This window comes from Haliotis rubra, unplaced genomic scaffold (genome assembly GCF_003918875.1).
Source record: "Haliotis rubra isolate DU_JTF1 unplaced genomic scaffold, ASM391887v1 Scf2000, whole genome shotgun sequence".
Lineage (NCBI taxonomy): Eukaryota > Metazoa > Mollusca > Gastropoda > Lepetellida > Haliotidae > Haliotis > Haliotis rubra.
The window spans coordinates 18,865-34,540 of record NW_025766005.1 but is presented as its reverse complement, the minus strand read 5'-3'; positions in this window follow the sequence as shown (position 1 = coordinate 34,540).

Sequence of the window (15,676 nt, the reverse complement as noted above, 5' to 3'; positions counted from 1 at the left end):
CTTCCGTTCTTATAACCTGTGGTCCATCAGTTTGGATGAAATAGTGTTCGCAGAAAATGGCGCCGATGGTGGTTCCTGAAGTTGCAAATAATTGGGGACATTTAGGGAAACTGATTTTTGTTTGAGAATGCTATTAAATTCATAGCATCCATTTTCACATTGAATGTGCAAGAACTGTACTCGCTTTCCGAAAGCCACGGCTCTTGATTCTTCTAGACCATCGGCATACATTGCTGGAGTCGTTTAGAGTCGACATAGAGAGAAGTCTTTTTCTTTGTACAATCCCACTATGACCGGGATGGTACTATTGGACCTTTGGTCTTTCCTTTGACAATACCTGAGTCTTTGGGATGTCCAAAACACACTCAATTCATTGACGATGGCAGACTGTAAACGCCTCCTGTTTTGTCATTTAATTCAATATAGAATTCAAATTGATGTACAAAATTGTTGAATCTAATTTTCTCTGTACACCCCATAGGGTCGACTGCATTGAAGGCAGTTAGATACAAATTATGTTTTATCTGATATCCCAACTCTCATGGAAAGGATGGAGTAATTTTCAGACTTGGAGGAAGGTAGAGACAGGTAGAAGGTAGAAACATATTTGGTGATGCTCGAGCAGTGTTGACAGAACCCTGCCAATAATTCAGTTATGTTTGATCAACATCAAACATTCCACACAGGTTATACTCAGTGCTATAGGATATGTATTTAGTTTGACGTTAGGTCTTCACAAGAAACAACTGCCATGTATTGTTTATTACGTCAAAGTCATTTTGAAGTGACGTCATTCAAACAATTTCACAGATTTTGTTACGTATCGGGGAACCCCGATTCACTAAATGTTTCAAGTGAAACATTATTCACTCTGGGAAATTATCCGTTATTCACCATAACCCGAAACTGTTACCACAGGGAATGCAAGTTATTTGAAGGACTTTTCTCGTAAGTATATAGACTACATGTATATGTCAACGTATATTACAAAACTGGTAAATACGATTAACTTAACAATCTTATCGAAAATACTGATTGGTTTGATATTTTTAACAACTGTGAATGTGTTGATGATGCATGTAAAGTCTTTCACTATGTTTCATAGGATATGTTAGTTCATGTGTACATTCTAAAACTGTAACGATTCGTCCTGGTGATAAGCCTTGGTTCGATACTGAGTTGAGACGGGAATGCAGAAAACCTGATAGAATGAGAAAGAAAGCAAAAAGAACTGATAGTGAAAGAGATATTCGATTGTATAAGAAACAGAGAAATAAAGTTAACAATATGAAATACCATGCAAAAGAGAATTCTTATTCCAAAATTGATGATTTTATCACTGAATTACACTTTAAAAATAAACCCTCCTACTGGAAAATGCTGCGATATGTTGTAAAACATTCAGGTACAGCAACTTGCATTCCCCCTCTCAAACAATATCCTAATGATAATGACCCGTCGCTTTTCTCAGATATTGATAAAGCTGAATTTTTAATTAACTTCTTTGCCTCGATCTCCTGTGTAAATGACGAGAATATGGCTCCTCCTCAATTTGGTAGACGTACAAAATCCACTTTAGAATTTATATCAGTGACTAAACAGGAAATTACAGATATAATTAAATGTTTGCCACTGAATAAAGCTGCGGGTCCCGACAGAATAAGTCATAAGCTTTTAAAAGAAACTGCTCATTCAATAAATGCGCCATTATGTTTGCTTTTTGAATTGTCATTACGAAAAGGTGCGTATCCATCAGAATGGAAATTAGCACATGTAATGCCTGTATTCAAGAAAGGTGACAAAACTAAAGCATCAAACTACAGACCGATATCTCTTATAAGTTGTGTCGGTAAACTGTTTGAGAGAGCTGTATTCAAGCATATATCTAACTATTTCAACGAGAACAAGTTATTGTACAAATACCAAGCTGGTTTTCAAGCTGGGAGTTCACCTGTCCATCAATTAATTGAAATATATCATCAAATATGCCAAGCTCTAGATGATAAGGACCAATATTGTATGGTCTTTTGTGATGTTTCGATGGCTTTTGATCGTGTTTGGCACGGAGGGCTTATACATAAATTGGAAATGTATGGTATTAAAGGTAGATTGTTAGAGTGGTTATGTAATTACATATATAATCGCTATCAAAAGGTCTTTGTTAATGGAGCCCTGTCTAAACCAAGGTTACTCCAAGCTGGCGTCCCACAAGGATCAGTGTTGGGTCCGTTTTTATTCATTGTTTATGTAAATGATATTGCTGATGACTTAGATTGCATAACGCGACTATTTGCAGATGACACATCATTAGGCAAGGCTTCTGGAAATCTTAACAGAATAGAAACCTCATTAAACATAAATCTCAGAAGGTTAAACGACTGGGCAAACAAGTGGTTGATATCATACAACCCAGATAAGACAGAATAAATACTTTTCTCACTTAAAGATGATATTTACTTGATTAACTTACTATTTGACGATAAGATTGTTAAAACGGTAGAAGATCATAAACATTTGGGGATAATACTTTCATCGAACGGCAAATGGTCCTCCCATGTATCTAATATTGTTTCCAAAACCTCTAAAATGATTTACTCAATGAGAAAACTTAAATATATTCTTACCAGAAATACACTTCTAAAGATTTACACAGTTTTTAGACCACACTTTGAGTTCGCATGCGAAGTCTGGGATGGCTGCGGAAAAGAACTAAGTTTAAAATTGGAAAGGCTCCAGATGGAAGCTGCAAGAATTATTACAGGACTTCCCAAATATTCTTCTTTTAATTCACTATATTATAAAACAGGCATGGAAGCACTATCAGAGCGTAGAAGAATAAGAAAATTGTCTTTGTTCTACAATATTCAAAACAACAAAAGTCCAATCTACCTAAAAGAAATAATTCCTCAGAACGTGGGCTCCAGGAGTCAATATAATCTAAGAAATTCAGGCAATATCTGCTTGCCAAGAACAAGAATAAAACATTCTCATGAGTCGTTCTTCCCATCAACTATAAGATTGTGGAACAATCTACCTACAAATGTAAGAAATTGTACTTCACTATCAAAGTTTAAATCGAGCATAATAACATCATATAACTCAAGCTCCACTGTACTTTTATTACGGTATTAGAAAATTTAACATATTCCATACTCAACTACGTCATGAAGCTAGTAGATTAAGTTACGAGCTGTACAGAGTAGGGCTAATCACTTATCCATCCTGCGCATGTGGAAACCCATGCGAAAATGCTCATCACTATTTCTTAGAATGTTCTTTACTCAATCAACATAGAAAGATCATGCTTAAAGCTATTCAAGATATATGTAGTAATTCTGTGATTACATTATCTGTTATTTTAAACGGCATTGCAGATCTGACAAATCATAAAAATGAAATTATATTAAAAAATGTACATCAATGTATATGCAAATCTAAACGATTCCAGTAGTCTTCTCTCTAACACCTTTTGTATATATAGCATTTCCTCCTGTTATCTTTCAGTCTTTCTCTGTCTCTGTTTCTAATAATTGCTTGTGTGGTTATTAGTTATTTGTAAATATCTTCGAAGAGGGGTTTAATAAGTTGAAAGAACTTGTCCCCGATCCTTTTCACATTGTGAATAAAATATGTTTAAACTAAACGTATATTGTTACGAAAGCCTTTAGACGGCGTATTTTGTCAAAATAACATTATTCATACTCAATCTCCTAAGAACCAGACAAGGATGATTGTATAAACAAAAGCCAAACACTTAAAAATTATATATATTTGATCAAAATATTACAAACGTTGCCAAAATGTTGCTTTACTGAAAAGAGTTACCAAACACAGAAATGTAATACACATATCAAGTACATGACCGTCGAAAACCAATTCTTGTTTGCTTCTGTTTCATCGGTTATGGGTTCAGATGTTTCCATGACAACCTGATGCGGCAGCTGTAGCACCTACAGAGTCCATTTTGTAAACGCCTATTACAAAACATTGCCCCAGCGACCTCAGTGATTTACTTAGGATCAGTATGATATCGTGTTGTCATTACAAGATGTTACAAATGAAAAATTACACAAATTTCATGATACATTTCGTCGTAGTATACTAGTATCGCTATTTATCATCGGTCCTTCAATCCATTTGCCTTTTAAGAAGCGTGGTGAGACTGAAAGATTTTGTTATAGTATACTAGCGTGTCGCTTTACCATCGATTCTTCGAACAATCTACCTTTCGGAAGTATAGTTTCGAACACATTAATATCAGCTAGATTTGTCACAAATTCTTAGACCCCTTGTTTTCTGGAAATGTGATGTGTTTTATCGATTAAGTTTTAAACAAACGACTCGGTTCCCCATCAGTTCATTTATTCATTTGCCTTCATGATGTATGGCTTGAAATGTTGACACAAAGCTGTTTACCTGCAACCCTAGCTGTTGATTGACCAAGGAGATCCGGGTTAAACTTTTTCATGGAACCTAAACAACTGCTGTACGTTATTTCTAACAGGTTATGTTGGGTACTCTAAAGGATCGCGAATACAGAAGGCTTTTATTTTTGCTAAGATCTGGGAAATTGCCATTAATGATAAACGTTGGTAGACGTTACGGTGTTATTCGCGATGAACGATTTTGTAATTTATGTATGAATGGATGTATAGAAGATGAATACCATTTTCTGTTAATATGTAAAGTTTATTCCATGTTAAGACAAAGTATATTCCTGAAAATTTGTGGAAACATCCTTCTATTTATAAATTACTATGTTATTAAGTTGTGATAAAATGAATATCCTAATTAACTTAGCAAAATTTGTAAAAGACGCTTTAAGGTTAAGAAGTTTTTAAAAGGTGTATCTAACCATTTTGTCACTATCATTATTATTTTGTGAGTTTTTGTATTGGGCCTATGGCCTTTATACGGAATAAAAGTTTGAGTTTGAATACGTTTACGGGCACAACGCATGATATTTCAAACAAATGGGTTGTGACAGGTTTCCGTGTGATCCATGTGAAGGATTTATGATCCATGTAAAGGTTTTATAAATCTTGTCAAAGAAATCCGTTGTATCATTCCAACAACACAAGAAGCTAGGTACAACCTCCTCCTATCCCATGCTTGTCGGAAGAATGATGAGAACTGTGCTGTAACAATGTGGAGTTTAATGATTGTGTGTTATCGTCTCTGACCGTGTAGATGTATGCTCATACTGTCAACCTTTCGTTTACCTGATGACAACGTAGGAAGATAACCAATTACTCACTCACATTAAAACCACATTGTGTATTTTTAGATAACGATACAACCAACTGGTGATGTATCAATTGTTTGGCAATATATCAAAAGACAGGTTACAATATTTAGCATCGGTAGAACTATAAATTGTCGTTAGTGTTTCGACAATTTCTATAGATGTAAACAATTACCTGTTTCAACTTTGCATTGTTCGATTTAAGCAGTAACGTAGTCCTCGAGGAAAAGAAAGCGTCGAATACAAGTGAAGACATAGACATGGCCTTACATGAATTGAGGAAAGCAGATAGCTATTAACCAGAATACGAGTCATCGTGTGTATTTATGAGACGAATTCGTGTAACCGGAAATCAAATGATGACAACTATAACAGGGAATGGTCGGGACCGACAGGTACTTCGAGTTATGCATAATATTCGAGACACCGGCATTCGACTCATCAGGATTTGACTGTAGTTGCTTTACAGGATCGTTAGTCACACTGTCGGGGGCGGTGGGATGTATTCTCTTTGCCTGCACTTTAATTGGCTGTAAGCGGATTAGGATTAACAGTCCAGGGTGCCTGCACAATTATAGTCTGTTCCAGTAAGTGGAGTTCACTACCGGCACCTTGAAGAAAGAATTGACCTTGAGAAACATGGACTCTTAACTGGTACCATCTCACCACTTGCTTATGGTGATGCCGTTTCTCATCTGGTGGGATTGTGAATGGGATTATTATGTCATGTGAAACAAATTATACAATTGTATGTATTTATGTATAATGCACAGTGCACATAAATATTTATTTCCTGGTGTGTCATTTAACGCTTATTTTGTGTATTTGCTGATTTAAAATTTCATCATATTTGTCAGATAATTCATTTTCGTATATTTGTATATATGCAATATTGTGTATGCATACAATGTTACATGCAATATTAGTAAAATTTAAAATGTCACCATATTTTCAAATGACTCATATTCGTCTATTTGCGGGTGCTATATGCAATAAACAAAATGTGATCAACTTTACTGTTTACCAGTAAGTGCTGGCATACTAACATTTCTACTACAAGACCTATAGCTTTAATCCCCATTGTTGTAAGGACTAGTACGGTCCTGTAATTTTAATCCCTAAACAATACGTGCAGGCAAAAGGAGAACACCCGGCGGTGGGGTAGCCTAGCGGTTAAAGCGTTCGCTCGTCACGCCGGGTTTCATATTACATTGTACCCATGTTGGGAATCGAATCCGGGTCTTCAGTGTGAGCGAGCGAACGCTTTAACCACTAGGCTACCCCCACCGCCCAAGTGTTGATCATGTGTTACATTGTACGGTATATTTCCAGAGGGATGTCGACGTGAGCAACTGAACGTTCTCACCTCTACATCGACGCCAGCAACGTCTACGGTGGCTCCACAGAAGAATGTTCGAATCTACGGACCGGCGCAGGAGGCATGTAACGACGTAACACAAAACACACCTGTGTCTCTTTATAACGATGTTAATGTGATGTTCGACACGTGAAGATCCGGGTTAGAATTGGCCTTCAGTAACCCATGCTTGTCCTAAGAGGCGACTAACGGGATCGGGGTGGTCAGGCTCGCTGACTTGGTTGACACACATGCTGTTGATCACTGGATTGTCTGTTTCGAACTCGATTATTTACAGACCGCCGTCATATGGCTGGAATATTGCTGAGTGCGGCGTAAAACTTAACTTTACTCACTCATTCTGATGAATTGGAACGACGCGCCTTATTACAGATGTGCATGTCTATTTCAATACGTATGGAATCTCTTAATCGTCATTTATTACTAAAAGATATAATTTGAATATTAATGAAATATAAATCGTAAAGTGTGGCCCTTCAATTAATAGCCTGTTCGATATCTGTGTCTGTGGTGTCGGTACGTGTCCGTGGCAACAGCCCTGGGATCATAACCAGGCTGTTTAGCAGCAGTGGTCGCAGAGAGACCTTGTATGGTGGACCGTGTTTGCCAGCTTGTCAGAGTGTCAGGGATTCGGACATGCCCAGCACTGAAGCACATGTTGTATATATGACGTCACACCAGAAACGTGACTTGGTTCATAATGTGCCTCTGTTTTGCCGCGGGTACCCGGTAGGATGAAACTGGCTTTTCACAGGCATTTGGAGTTGAATTCTTCCCGGGGAGTTGAGAATCAACGTCAAATGCAGACAGATACAATAACCGAAGTAAACATGCCGAATAGCTTAAAAGCATTCTTATGCATTGATCACGGTGCCTTTTGATAGAATAAGCAGCATTGGTGTAAATTACACTGTATATGTGCACTACTTAATTGAGTGAGCGAGTTTTACGCCGCTTGTAGCAATATTCCAGCAATATCACGGCGGGGGACACCAGAAATGGGCTTCATACACTGTACCCCATGTGGGGAATCGAACCCGGGTCTTCGGCGTGACGAGCCAACGCTTTAACCACTAGGCTATCCCACCGCCCCACTAATTATTTGGCATCTCTTTATCAGGTTTACTGGCTACATCTGAGGGCAATATGCTACCTTTATCTGACAAAACCCTTTTGCGTCAAGAAAAACGGCCATTCTTGCTACAATGCAGGTAAGAGAGTTACCACTCCCTTCAGGAAGCGACTACACTTCCTCAAAGACATTGGTTTTTTATATTGATTTAATTGAAAAAAGAGACTTAAAACATTCCTTGTTTGGGACACCATGATGATCGTAGCTGAAATGACCGAGAGAATGTCTGTTCCATTCAACCGTTAGTATAACCCACACAAGGTCTAAGGAAGAAATAGACATTGGAAACCCACTGCGTATGGTGGAAGAAACAAGAGCCCACGATGCAGAGTTGCGTCCCTTATGTGTGATAGGATACAGGTACTAATCCCAAAACTACACTTGAGTCCTCATTCGACACCGCCATCCTGGGTGTAACCACTTTAGGCGACATGTATACTCACAATGGGTGGATCCTGCGATAAAAGTACTACTATATTTATAATGAGCATGTGTTTGTTGGCATTAGCGCTCAATACAAATCATCAACATGAACCAAGTTGTCAATTCAGGTTGTATGATGTATTTTTCTATTAAGACAAGACATTAAAACCATGTACATTGCACCCTTTAGGTGACTTCCGCGTGAATGTGTTCCCTGGGCTGGTTGCCATGCACACCCTGTGGGTGAGGGAACACAACCGCCTGGCAACCGAACTGCGCCAGGTCAACCCTGGGTGGGACGATGAGAGACTATTCCAGGAGGCCAGGAAGATCATCATAGCAGCCATGCAGCACATAACATACGACAACTGGCTGAGGAAAGTGCTGGGGCCATTGATATACGAATACTTCGACGTCTTTGGTGACCACAGCTACGACGACAGCGTCAATCCCGGAATATTTAACAGCTTCGCCACCGCCGCCTTCAGGTTTGGTCACTCCCAGATTGCCGGTCACTACGGCGTGAAGAAGAATGAAGATATCGACATTCGCAACTTGTACATGGACCCTTCCTATGTCGCTGGGGATATGAAGACGTCCTTCTCGGTCTTCTCCGGGGCCCGAGTCAAAGGCAGATACACACTTTACGGAAGGTGAGTGAGTGTGTCTGGTTTTTACGCCGCAATGTTCCACGTCAGGGGTGGGCTTCACAGATTGTATTCATGTGGGGATTCGAACCCGGGTTCGGCGTGACTATAGACCGCTTTAACCTCTGGGTTACCCACCGCCCTTAAGGAAGGTGGAGTGGATGGCATTGTCTGCTCTATCTCAGCGAGATACTGTTTAAAACGTTCAAGTTGTTCCATTCACGTTATGGGAGACGACTTAAGCGAGATATCATAATGGTTATACGTTTCATATTGGCTTTACAGTCGAACCTCCTTATCTCGAACCCCTGGTATCTATATCTAGAACCTATCCTCCTGTGGATCCCTTGCACAAAGCGATCTTAACGCCACGGCGATCATAAGCCTCTGCTAAAGTAGGTAAGTATATCAGTTGCGATTGTCTAACGCCGAGTTCGCTTTGTGCAAGCGGATGAAAGTTCCGAAAGCCACGTGACACACAATACATAGTGCTATCTCGACCCTTCGACTTGTTCCCCAATTTTGGTTTAATCGAATTGTACCTTTTATTTCGAAGTTTTCGTTAGCTTCATGCACAGCTTTGGAAAGCACAAGTATATGCTTATTGCCGTGAAACCTGTCACAGCATTGCCTTCTAGTGATTTCATAATATACTAGCCGCCGGGGTATATCCGGGTTAGAATTGATCTTCAGCAACCCATGCTTGTCGCAAAGACGCGACTAGCAGGTTCGGAGTTGTCAGGCTCGCAGACTTGGTTTGACAAGGTCATCGTATCCCAATTGCGTAGATCGATGCCCATGCTGCTGATCACTGGATTGTCTGAGTCCAGACTCGATTATTTACAGACCGCTGCCATATAGCTGGAATAGTGGTGGAGTGCGGCGTAAAAGCTAAACTCTCTCACTTTATATATGTTACATACGTCCTTGTGGGATCTCACCTCAGTGACTATTAGTTAAGGCATTGCTGGTACAGCTATAAACATATTTCGTTCACGTCTTGTCTGCTAATCATTCCACATCGGGCATCCGCTGTTATGTATTTGTAATAGCTCTGCAAAAAGCCTACGTGGGGTTTTAGGGTTGTTCTACAGGAATTTCATGCATTTCAATGCATTTTGTCTATACTTGTGTGTGACAATTCCAGGTTTGGTATATGGGTTTTAGCAAGGAAGTATATATACTGAGTCAAAAGAAACTTCACATTCCTTCTTCAGGGCACTATAAAGAACAAGAGATGGTAAGATGGATTTAAATTATTATTATTTCATTGTTGAGATCTGTGTGATGTACTCGATACACTGACAGTGCCATAATCAGTTCCATTAGGCTACACCGCCGTTCCAAAACATGGGTATACAGAATGTCAAGTCCACAAGAATAAAATGCAGAAATTTCTCAGTTCAATATCGTGTATGGCCGCCCTTCGCATTCACCACTGCCAAATACCGTCTCCTCATCGACTGCCTGATGCTTGTGAACACGTGGTTGGGGATTCTGCGCCATTGCTCTTGCAAGGCAGCGCCAAGTTCCTGCAAATTCTGAGGTTGGTTCCTAAGACCACGAAGCCTTCTCCCAAGTGCACCCCAAACGTGCTCTATTGGTTTAAGGTCAGGGGACCTCGATGGCCAGTCCATGACGTTGATTCCAGCGTTTTGAAGGAAATTTCGTGTCAACATCGCGGTATGCGGCCGAGCATTATCATGCTGGAACTGTAGACCTGGGCCATGAGCCGCCCATGAAAGGAACGAGTTCAGGGGTGAGCACCTGGTCGCGGTAAACAGCAGCTGTGAGAGGTTTCCACGGATGACCAGAGTCGGGAACGGTTGTTCCCACAGAAAGCACCCACACCATGCAACTTCCGCCCCAGATCCGTCGACTTCCTGTACACAACATTGGGCATACCGTTCACGACGTCGTCTCCACACTCTATGCCTGCCGTCCGCGAATCTGAGGGTAAACCTGGATTCATCGCTAAAGACGACTCGATTCCAGTCTCTCTGGGTCCATGGGAGGTGACGTTGGGCCCACAGCAGACGTTGACGTTGATGAAACGGCGTCAATATTGGCCCACGATTTGGACATCAAGAATGGAGTTGGCGGCCCGCAACCGATTTCGAATGGTCTGTGAGGACAGTCGACCTCTAAACATCTCAGCCCTGGTTCGTGTGGCCGGCAGAAATCTCTCACGTAGGTGACGTAGGACGATTTGACGGTCTTCTGCTCGTGACGTCACACGTGGACGACCCGACTTGGGCGATCAGAAGTGATGCCAGTTTGTTGTAGACGACCTCGTAAGTCATACACAATACGACGGCTGCATCCCATTATCTCTGCGACGTCAATAACTGATCTTCCCGCTTTGCAACATGCCAGCAGCACGTTCCCACGTTGCACATTTGACAATCGTGGCATTTCAGTACCCGTTAGAACTGTGGTTTAAAGTGTTTTCAATTCTTGAGGCCAATGCAAACACGTGCATATGAAGAAAACTTCGATGCGAAGATCACGTAACGATCGCCTGCACGTACAAAACCTGATTTGGCACTAACATCATTTGCACGACGAATGGATGGGTTTGAGTGGGTTTTGCTAACGTTTTCGCTAGAGTCGAAAAATAGGGATCCCATTTCGGATACATAAATGTATCATCAGAAAAAATTATTCATTATTTTTCAAATTACATTTCTTTTTTGACTCCGAGTATATATATATGCGTCTTTGGTTTAGGCATTGCCATAATGTTGTAGGTTTGTTCTGTTATATTTTGTAATGAAACCCTAAATTCATAAAAGATCTGTTCGGCCATTTTTGTTACAGAAAAGAAAGGGAGAACAATAATGACACTTTTATGGATATCAACTTCTTTTATTTCGTGACTGCGACACTTCGATACAGATTCAACGGTGCAGAATCTGTCTCGAGCCTACCACTCACGAAATAAAAGAAGTTTATTATCAACCAACATTTTGTCTTTACTGAAATTCACAACTTCTAAAGAGATTGAAAGAAGGAAATGGTCTGCCAAAGATTCCCACAGGTTTTTCATGGTAAAGGATGCCTCGGTAGGAGGTATTAAACTTATCATGGCCTGAAAGCTCATTTATGTAGCGATACCGTATTCATTATTAACTGTGAAGGATGTTATTGCGCACAGAAGTCAAAACAAAGAGGTGTATGTGGCAAAACAGAATCAATTGAGGAAAAGAATTGTTTGTGATGATTTAAACACGCCTCTGTTCATAGAACATATAGGTAAATTAGTACATTAATTATTTATATTATCATTGGACATGTTTTGCTTTTTGTAGCGAAACCACGACACGATGTTGGCCGCCATGTAATGACTCACATAAAATGTTTTCTCTCCACGGAAGGTGTAACTGATAACACTGTTTGAAAACACGAAGACTCAAAGGAAAGAGCCTTGACCTTGTACCCAACGACCTCCAGAAAGTCGAGACCACGGACTTCCACCATACATGGACTTTCTCATCAAATTGAGTCAAAAATCCAACGAACACACCTCCATCATCGAAAGCCTGCGGACGCCTATCTGTGCGCCCAGCCTTACAAATAAGTCTTAATAAATCGGCGAGTGACTGAAGTTGGATTCGCGTTTTACACCACTTGCCGCGACCATTCCAACAATATCACGACGAGGACACAGAAATACGACTTCAAATAACCGTGATACTTCGTAAAACGCATTTCGACGCAGTATACCGTAAAGTGTCGGGACCGAAATTTTGCCCGATTCAATAAAAGCGTGTTCAGCATCGCGCTTATAAGCATGTAGTTTACTGTAATTGATTAAGGCATTTATAATTATATAGACCCATGAAGGTCCAGGTTGAACTGTGATCTTCAGTATACCATGCTCCTCGTAAGAGGCGACCTAACATTATCAGGTTGTCAGGCTCGCGCAACTTAGTTGACACATATCAATGGTTCCCAATTACCGAGATCGATACTGATGCTGGCTTATTCGCTGGATTGTCTGGTCAGACTCGATTATTGGAATGTTTCGCCGTCTGTAGAGCTGGAATGTTGCTGTAGGTGCGGCGTAAAACCACTCGCACTCACTCACTGTGATTGTATGAGTCCGGGGCAGTGGGATGGCCTGCTTGGTTAGAAGCGTTCGCTCGTCACGCCTAAAGACCCGAGTTCTATCCCCACATAGATTTACGATACTCTGAAGCCCATTTCTGGGTACTGTCCCCGCCGTGATTGTGCTGGAACATTGCTAAAGCAACTCACCACGTGAGGTCGGTTATGAAAAGCGTCACTGTTTACAATGTTATCATAACGGTGGTGTTATCGATAATTGGGAATTGGAAAGTATTTGTTCGTGGTTTAGCTTGAATCGTGTTTTGTTTGTACGTGTTGGTGTGGATGATGTTGACCCTATTTCTGGGTGGAATGGACGAAGCCCATCTGAAGGGAGCCGTAGTTTGGACCAACATTTGAAGTTATGTTGGCAGAAACCGGTTTTACAACTTTTGGGTGGGAGATCGATTCTGGTACCGGACAAAAAACATCACCCTTTGATTTACTGATGGTAGAAACGGTGGTTTCTGCACGTCCGCACCGCAGTGTGTTGTTTCTGTAGCGAGTTCTAGTGTCCCCAGTGGGTGAAGCTAGACGGGGAATCGCCTGTAGTTCTATACACCACCATGGATGAGAAGCACTTCCTTTAGCAGGTGAGGTGAGTTTGGTTTTGCACGCCACTGTGACCAATATTCCATCCCGGGACACCAGGTGGGCTTCAAATCAGATCCGGGTCTTCTTCCTTGGGTGACGAAGGGACGCTTTGCCCGCTGGGCCGCGCGGATTTGGAGTAGGGCGCGGAAACGGGTGTCGGGGTTGGCAGGCTGGGCGTCGTATTTGGCAGTTGGGTTAAGGGTTCCGACTGCCCGTAATGCGGGTATTAGGGGCGGTGGGGTGGTACGGTGGTTGTGGGTAAACAAATTAAGCGAGGGTGGGTTCGATTCGCGAAACAAAGTGAGCCAGCAAACCGGTGCAGATTGTGCGTTGTGTGTCCTCTGGGGGTATAATGTTGGTTATTTGCGAAGGCAGTTGTGAAGTCATGAGATAGGCCAAAGTATCTTCATGTTGCTGCCGTGACCTTGCGGCATTTGGTGTTTGTTTGGGGCAGGCTGCCGAGCGGTAGAAGCGGCGTAGATGATACTGAATTTCGTCAACATGAACATTTTCGCAATAATCAATACAATTCTCCGGGGGATGACCGAATACCGAACGCCGCGTCAGGCTGCCGCCCTTTGAACGCCGAATCGACAGTCAGCTGTTTAACATGACAACAACTTCAAGCACCTGACCAACTTCATGTCTTTCTGGTAGTGATAACCCTTCAATTCCTGAACGCCAGTGCGAGTATTTGTCAAACTAAACTCACTCATAAAGTTGGTAGTGTGCGCTTTCTATCCAGCCGGTATAGAACTGCAGGCGATTCCCGTCGGCATGCTGGGGGACGCAGGATTTACTTACTGCAGAAACACACTGGGTGGGCGGACGTGCAGAAACTTACGCTGCCGCATCCAGTGATGCCGTCCAGGGGTGTTTTTGTCTGGTACCGTCGATCTCTACCCACCCATGCACTTTAACGCCAATATATAATCAAATGTTGAGTCAACCATGGCCTCTCCGATGGGCTTCGTCCATTTCCACCAAGAAATAGGTCAGCATCCACACTACAATAAGCTCAAGCCGATTCAGCTTCAATCTATCGACTATTATAATATCTCTGGTTGCGCTCGGCTCATCGATGAGAGATTACTTGCTCAGCATCAACATAACTTCATATATCATACCATATTCCACAACGTATTGGCTATTTTCATTGTAATATAATGAAGTGGTACGCCACACTCCCTTTCTATGACGGCGTATCAAACAATCGATGAACAATCAGCCAGCATCAACGATAACATGTGTCTGTCAGCAACCAATACCGACCAGTCTCTTACGGCTGGAGATTTTAATCAATCAACCGATTTCTGGACTTCATCATAAATACCGTCAATACAGTAAACTACGTTCATTTATATTTTAATTACGCTTTAATCATGAATCAATGCAGCCCTGGCCCCGAAACTATTCGGTGATCGTCGTGAACGGAACTCAACTCTGCGATAATGGCTTTCGATACGGTATTCGTGAAAACAGAAGAAGGTGAAGGTAATGCTGCGTAATATTATGGCGATCATACTCCACAGATATTCAACGCTGAGTGCTATAACAGCAAGCGTAATGATAATAATGGTAATACAATTGCCCGTGTTTCATGTTTTAGTGTTCAATCGTCACCGAAGCTGTTGTTCTGTTTTACGTACGCTCTGTTTGACTTCTGCAATAATGAACGGTATCATAAATGAGCTTTCGGTATGCTACCATGGCTACTGGTCGAACTGACTATTTCTTTGAAGTAATTTCGGCAAAGGTAAATGTTATTGACGCAACCTAACGGGCGGGTGGTTCGGACAGTTCTTTGCGCCGTTATTGTCAATCGGGTTGATGGCTGAAAGTGTTCACGCTTTCTTGAACCGGTACTGCGGTAATATGACGAGAACGACTTCTGATGCTAAAACCGAAGAGACGTGTATATATGCTGGTCGAAAGTGTACGGTAATGAATATTTTTCTGATGATACGATTTATTGTCGATGAATTTTCGACTCTGAAAGGCGTTGGCGAAAACCCGCTCAAACCGTCCGTTAATCGGTCAATGATGTTGACCGAATCCGGGCGATGCGTCATCGAAATTTTCTTCATATGCGTTGCGTTGACATCGCGGAACGCACCCGGTTAACGTTGCTGATGCGATATTGGCGT